The sequence below is a fragment of the Lactuca serriola genome, chromosome 1 (genome assembly GCF_051521515.1).
Source record: "Lactuca serriola cultivar US96UC23 chromosome 1, Lser_US96UC23_V15, whole genome shotgun sequence".
In the NCBI taxonomy this organism is placed as follows: domain Eukaryota; kingdom Viridiplantae; phylum Streptophyta; class Magnoliopsida; order Asterales; family Asteraceae; genus Lactuca; species Lactuca serriola.
Window position 1 is genome coordinate 22,768,728 of NC_136408.1, and position 6,000 is coordinate 22,774,727.

The window sequence follows — 6,000 nt, forward strand, 5'->3', positions numbered from 1 at the left end:
CGTGGTGGGCCCGCGATTCATGCCAGGTGGAACTCGTCGAGTCAGAGAAGTACTCGGCGTGTCAAGAGAGGATCCTAGAGAGTCAGTAGACACGTATAGACTCGCCGAGTCGCCCTAGTACACTCGCCGAGTCCGATCAAAGTTGACCGTTAACCTTGTTGACCTTTAGGGTTGAGTTCAGTTGTATTTATGAGTGTATTACTTTGTGTGATTAGGCGGAGGCTAGATCGCATTTATTTCGAGTCAGATATTTACCGAGACATCGAGGTGAGTCTTCTCACTATACTTACCTAGAGTGGTACATTATGTAGACCAGAGGGTCTTATGTGTTATGTATGAGATTATGTGCTATGTGCTATGTGTATGTGTATATTGTTATAGACCGGACCTAAGGGTCCAACGATACAGACCGGGCCGGAGGGCCCAACGAGCTATGATCGGACCAGAGGGTCCAACGATCTACGGGACTGGAGGGTCCCGCTGAGACACATCGACCGGAGGGTCGTATTATAGCCTTGAGTGGAGTATGTGTTGTATGTGGTATTTTGGGGAACTCACTAAGCATTTATGCTTACAGTTGTTGTGTGATGGGTTTCAGGTACCAGTGATGAGCGCAGGAAGGCGCCGGCATGATTCGTACACACTTGAGGAGTTTATGTTTTTGGATTCTGGGGAAATGTCTTTGTGATAAATACATTTGAAACAATATGTTAATGTTATTTGTGAAAAATGATGGTTTTAAAAATGAAAATTTTGTTTTGAAAATTTACGTTGTTACAAAAATTTTACAAAGTGAAAATCCAATTTTACCCTAACTCTTTTAAATTCCAGGAGGAGCATAATATATGGATTATTGTTTAATTAATAGTCTGTCATACCCAAAATAGATTACCATTAAATCGTCGTAATCTTACATTAATTTTCTTAATTTTTCCATAAATAAATTTCATTTCTTCAATCGATTTTTTCTAATTTGAAATACTTTGCCTAATTTGAAATGAAAATTTGAAATTTCTAATCTTCCTCTTGTCTCAAAATGGTATTTAATTCTATTAATGATATTCGGTTTTTGAAATCCCTACTTCTCGCCCCCAAATATCGCTCCTTTCTATGTATCTAGAGTTATGGTATTGATTTGAAGGACTAATTCATATGCATAGTGTTAGGGAATAAGTGCAATAAGGATTGATTGCTAGAGGTTTCTAATTAACTATAATCGTCCTTATTTTCATATCCATTAGGTAGTTTTCTTTAAATATTCTTCATTTTCGTCTATTTTATGTTGATATTGCTTTCTTTGTCAAGGAGGTTTCTAGTGATTTCATATATTATTATCAATGGAATTAATTGTTGTGGAGTTGTATGTTATTGATATTGATTTACATTCATCAACATGGGTTCATGTTGCACCAATCTCAGTCAGTCCATGTCTATGTCTGGTTTCACCACACAAAGCTTCAATTCAGGAGGATCAAAATGGTGGTATACCGGTATGGTTTCTATAGTTCCATGATATATCCTTCTGTCATTTTAAGCACTTTATTATAGTAACTTGAAACAAACCCTCTTTTTTTTATCAATATGGAATGAAGAGGAATCCGAAACTTGCCTGCATTTAAAGAATTCAGTTTTAAGCAACTTAAAAATGCAACATCCGGTTTTGCAACTGAAAACATTGTGTCTAAACATGGTGAAAAGGCTCCAAATGTCATCTACAAAGGGAAACTTGAAAATCAAGTGAGGATAGCTGTTGAAAGGTTTAACAGGTCCGCTTGGCCTTATTCCCGATAATTTTTGGTATACAAAAATTCAATTTTTTGTTCAGTTTTTTTGAATTTTATATCATATTTATGTGAGAATTTGATTTTATCCTTTTATGAGTATCAGGAAGAAGCAAAATTGGTTGGTGAATTGCGTAATGTAAGGCTGCTAAATCTTCTCGGTTGTTTTTGTGAACATAATGAATTACTTCTTGGGTAAATGTCACTGTAACCCAACAAACTTACGTGTTTTGGTTAAAAAGGTCTCCCATCTTATTTTTTGCTTTCTAAGGGTACGAATTCATGTTTTTAAGATTTAAAAGGTCCTTTTGAAAAAAAATGAAGGGGCCATCCGGTGAACCCCTTCCTAGTCAGCAAGTAAAGTCAATTGTTAAAGTCTTCCCTCAATTGACACGGTACATGACTTACAATAACCCTAAATTCAATAGTGGTGACCATGAAATCAATGAAGACTCCATCTGCTTCTCATTTTGTATGAAATACATCACAACAAATTGGAGGTTTAAATCAGAAAAGATAGCAGTGGCGTCTCTTCCGATTTCAATCAACATTCTTCACTCTGTTCTTCGTCTTCTTTGTTATTGACAGAGTAACCTAATCATGAACATCAAATCTGATCGACGACGGTGTGTATGTGTGTGTGTGTCTCAATTGAATAATTGTTACCCAGAACCCAATCATCACCCTCATTTTCCTTTGTTCACCACAAATTTGTTTAGGTATCAGATTGAATAATCATCTTCATTAGATCACTAATATATACAAAACGGGGGGCCTTCGTCTTAATTATATAGGGAAGGGAAATTGATGCGGACAGAAACAAGAAACGATGGGGTGATTGTTTGTGGCTTATCAGCGAGCACTGGTCGAGGAAGGAAGACGGAACTAGTAGGTGGTTGCAGTCCGTCTCCATCTTCAACGATTAGGTAACGAATGTATAGTCGAAGTCTCTAGGGAACTCTGAAGTTGGATGGCGATCGCGAGAAGGGGAGGGCGTCAATCTTCGGCGATGGCTGGGAGGTCATGAGGAGGGGCGCCAACACTCCAAGGCTGCTCTGGTGACTTCCTTCTTCTTCTGGTCCGATTGACTGCAACATAGGAGGGGACGGAAGGTTCATCGGAAATTGAACAACAATAATTGAGGGGTGGTTGTGAGGAGCTCGATCGAGCAAGGAGTGCTTAGATTAATCCCCAAAGTTGCTGACAAGGCAGAAGTCTACTAGGCTCCAAGTATTGCTGACAAGGCTACATGTAATCATTTTCTAACCTATTTGGCAGATCTAACCAGTTATAATGGGTTGTTTAACCAAATTGGCCGGTAAAATACAAGTTGATGCCCTTAGAAAGCAAAAAAAATAAGATGAGGGACATTTTAAACCAAAACACGTAAGTTTGTTGGGCTACAGTGACATTTACCCTTACTTCTTGTAGTCGAATATTTGCCCAAAAATACACTAGCCAAACGTCTTTTGCACTATAAGAAATCATTCATGGTTGACTTTTTCAAATCATTATACTCCTTAAGAAAGAGTGATTTTAAATAAGAAGGCCAAGCACGATGATGTTTTCTGCATTTGATTTTTGATAATTGTCCAAAATGGTTGTTTCTTGCAAAGTATAATAGTGTTTTTTGAGACATTTTCACAATAATGGAAATTAGTAACGAAAATATTCAATATTATGAGGGGCTTTATGTAAATTTTATTGATCTAAGTGAAACGAAATGGAGCAATAGGTAAAGTTTGGAATCACTTCCTTCTTCTACTTTGTGCTTTATGAGATGCACTATGATGAACTTGGATTGATGTGCAGATTGTCATAAGTAAACCATGAGTTCCTGGGATTGATGTGTAGGATTATCAATATACTTTCAAAGTCCTCCCATTGGGAATTCAACTTATCTTGAATAATCTCATTTAATTTAATTATGATCCTCCCATATTTGTATACATACTTAAATATTATTTCTAAGGATTGTTTATATTTACTAATAGTTGGTATCTGTTTTTGTTTCTTCTTCTAATTATAATTAGATTTTGTAACTTACCGTTTAATATTTTTTTGTATTTTTTTTTTGGTTTTGTAAAATTTATATTTACTAACATCTGATAATCTATGTTGGTTTACAAAAAAAAAAAAAAAAAAAAAAAAAAAAAAAAAAAAAAACCTTGTCTTTAATAAAACTATAAAACTGGAAGGCGTTTTGGACTAAGGGTGGCGATCGTCTCGTGTTCTCGTTGGCAGGTTGACATGTAAACCCACTTTTTATAGAAGATAGGCATAAATTTGATTTCCGCATAATATACATTTTTGATTCCAAGATTTACTGATGTCTTCATTTTGTAGATTTTTGTTAAACCACATGCATTGTTTAGCCTGCAAAATTTTGTGTACGTGTATAATGTAATTTGAAGCTTTAATGCAACTTTTTATAGTTGCATATTAATAAATAATAAGTAAAATAACCTGATAAGCTAGAAAAACACACATAATCAAAGATAAACCACGAAATACTAATTCAATTGAGACTGATAAACTCCATGCTTTCGAGAGGCGAGGATCTCACCAAAATAGTTTTCACTACAAGTTTTTTCAAATCCCTTACTCAACCAAAACTGGGAGTATAAATACTAGACTAAAGCAAAAAGCAAATACCCTCCAACACCACCGTGGTCCCCTGGGGCAGAACTGACATTTAAGGATAATGCTCACAAACAAAATAAAGGACCAATCAACATACAAAAATGCTCCTCCCCCACGATTCTAACAGCTGGCCTCCTGAATCCCGGTTACTCACTATTGATTTTGGCAGTCCGTGAAGTCTAACAACCTCCTTAATGAAAGTTTGTGCCACCGTCGCTGCACTAAAATGGGTGTTTGAGGAGTATAAAGTGAGCATATTTGTTGAGCCTGTCTACCACCACCCAAATAGTATCCCAGCCATTTGACCTTGGCAAGCCTTCGATGAAGTCCATGGTGACTTCATCCCATGTATTCTCGGGAATCGGAAGAGGTTGTAGGAGACCTGCTGGTGAAAAACTACTATGCTTGCATTGTTGACAAACGGAGCATTCCTTCACATACTTGCTGATATCGACTTGCATCCCCGTCTAATAGAGCTCACTCGTGACCCTATGGTAAGTCTTCTTCTCTCCCGAGTGTCCCCCCACAGGAGAATCATGAAATTCCTTGATGATGGCCGGTATCAACTTTGATTTCGAGGGTACCACCAGTCGTCCCTTATACATCAAGCGGTCCATATAGATATTGAACCCTTTGTAATTTTCCGGTGCCGTTTCTACCCCCAGCTTGATCTTTCCAATGAACTCATCTTTTTTTATTTCCTCTTGCAACTGGTCCCAGAAGGTCCAACAACCCACCGAAATAGCATTGCACAATGGCGGATGTTCCCGACGAGACAGGGCGTCTGCTACACGATTACTAGCCTCGGTCCGTTACCAATTACTCTTTGCTCCAGACTATACTTAAGACTCAACTGGTCGGTTCGAACCACAAATCGTCTTCTAAGGAGATACGGACGCCATTTTAGGACCGCCTTGACAATCGCCATTAATTCTTTTTTGTAAATCGACTTTAACCGTGCTTGGGTTCCCAAGGTGCTGCTGTAGAAAGCCACATGTCTACCCTCTTGCATTAGAACCGCTCCTAGACCGGTCCCGGAGGCATCAGTCTCGATCACAAAGGTTTTCGAGAAGTCTGGCATTGTTAACACCAGAACTGAGCTCATGGCCTGTTTCAGCTTTCCAAAAGCTAGCCCCGCCGCCTCATTCCATCCAAACTTGTCCCGCTTCAGCTGGTCAGTCAAAGGGGTTGCTATGTTAGCATATCCCTTCACGAATTTTCGATAGTACCCCGTGAGGCCGAGAAATATGCACAAGGCCTTGATATTTTTAGGAGTTGGCCATTCCACCATAGACCTTATCTTAGATTCCTCGGCTGCTACCCCCTCCTTGGAAATCTCATGACCCAAGTATGAGATTTTGCGTTGGCCAAATTCACACTTCTTAATGTTAAGATAGAGTTGATTCTGTTGTAAGATCTCCAAGGTGACCTCCACGTGTGTGACATGTAACTCCTCAGTCTGGCTATAAATGAGTATGTCGCCAAAGAACACCAAAATGAACTTCCTTAAATAGGGTCGAAATAGGTCATTCATCAACGATTGGAAGGTTGCGGGAGCGTTCGTAAGCCCGAATGG

At 38.5% G+C, this 6,000-nt stretch overlaps 1 pseudogene; it reads right to left on the reverse strand.

Annotated features, from left to right (window-relative positions):
• LOC145052386 (agglutinin-like) overlaps positions 1–5,715 on the reverse strand; it is a 28,406-nt pseudogene extending 22,691 nt beyond the window's left edge.
• Positions 5,716–6,000: the final 285 nt, after the last annotated feature.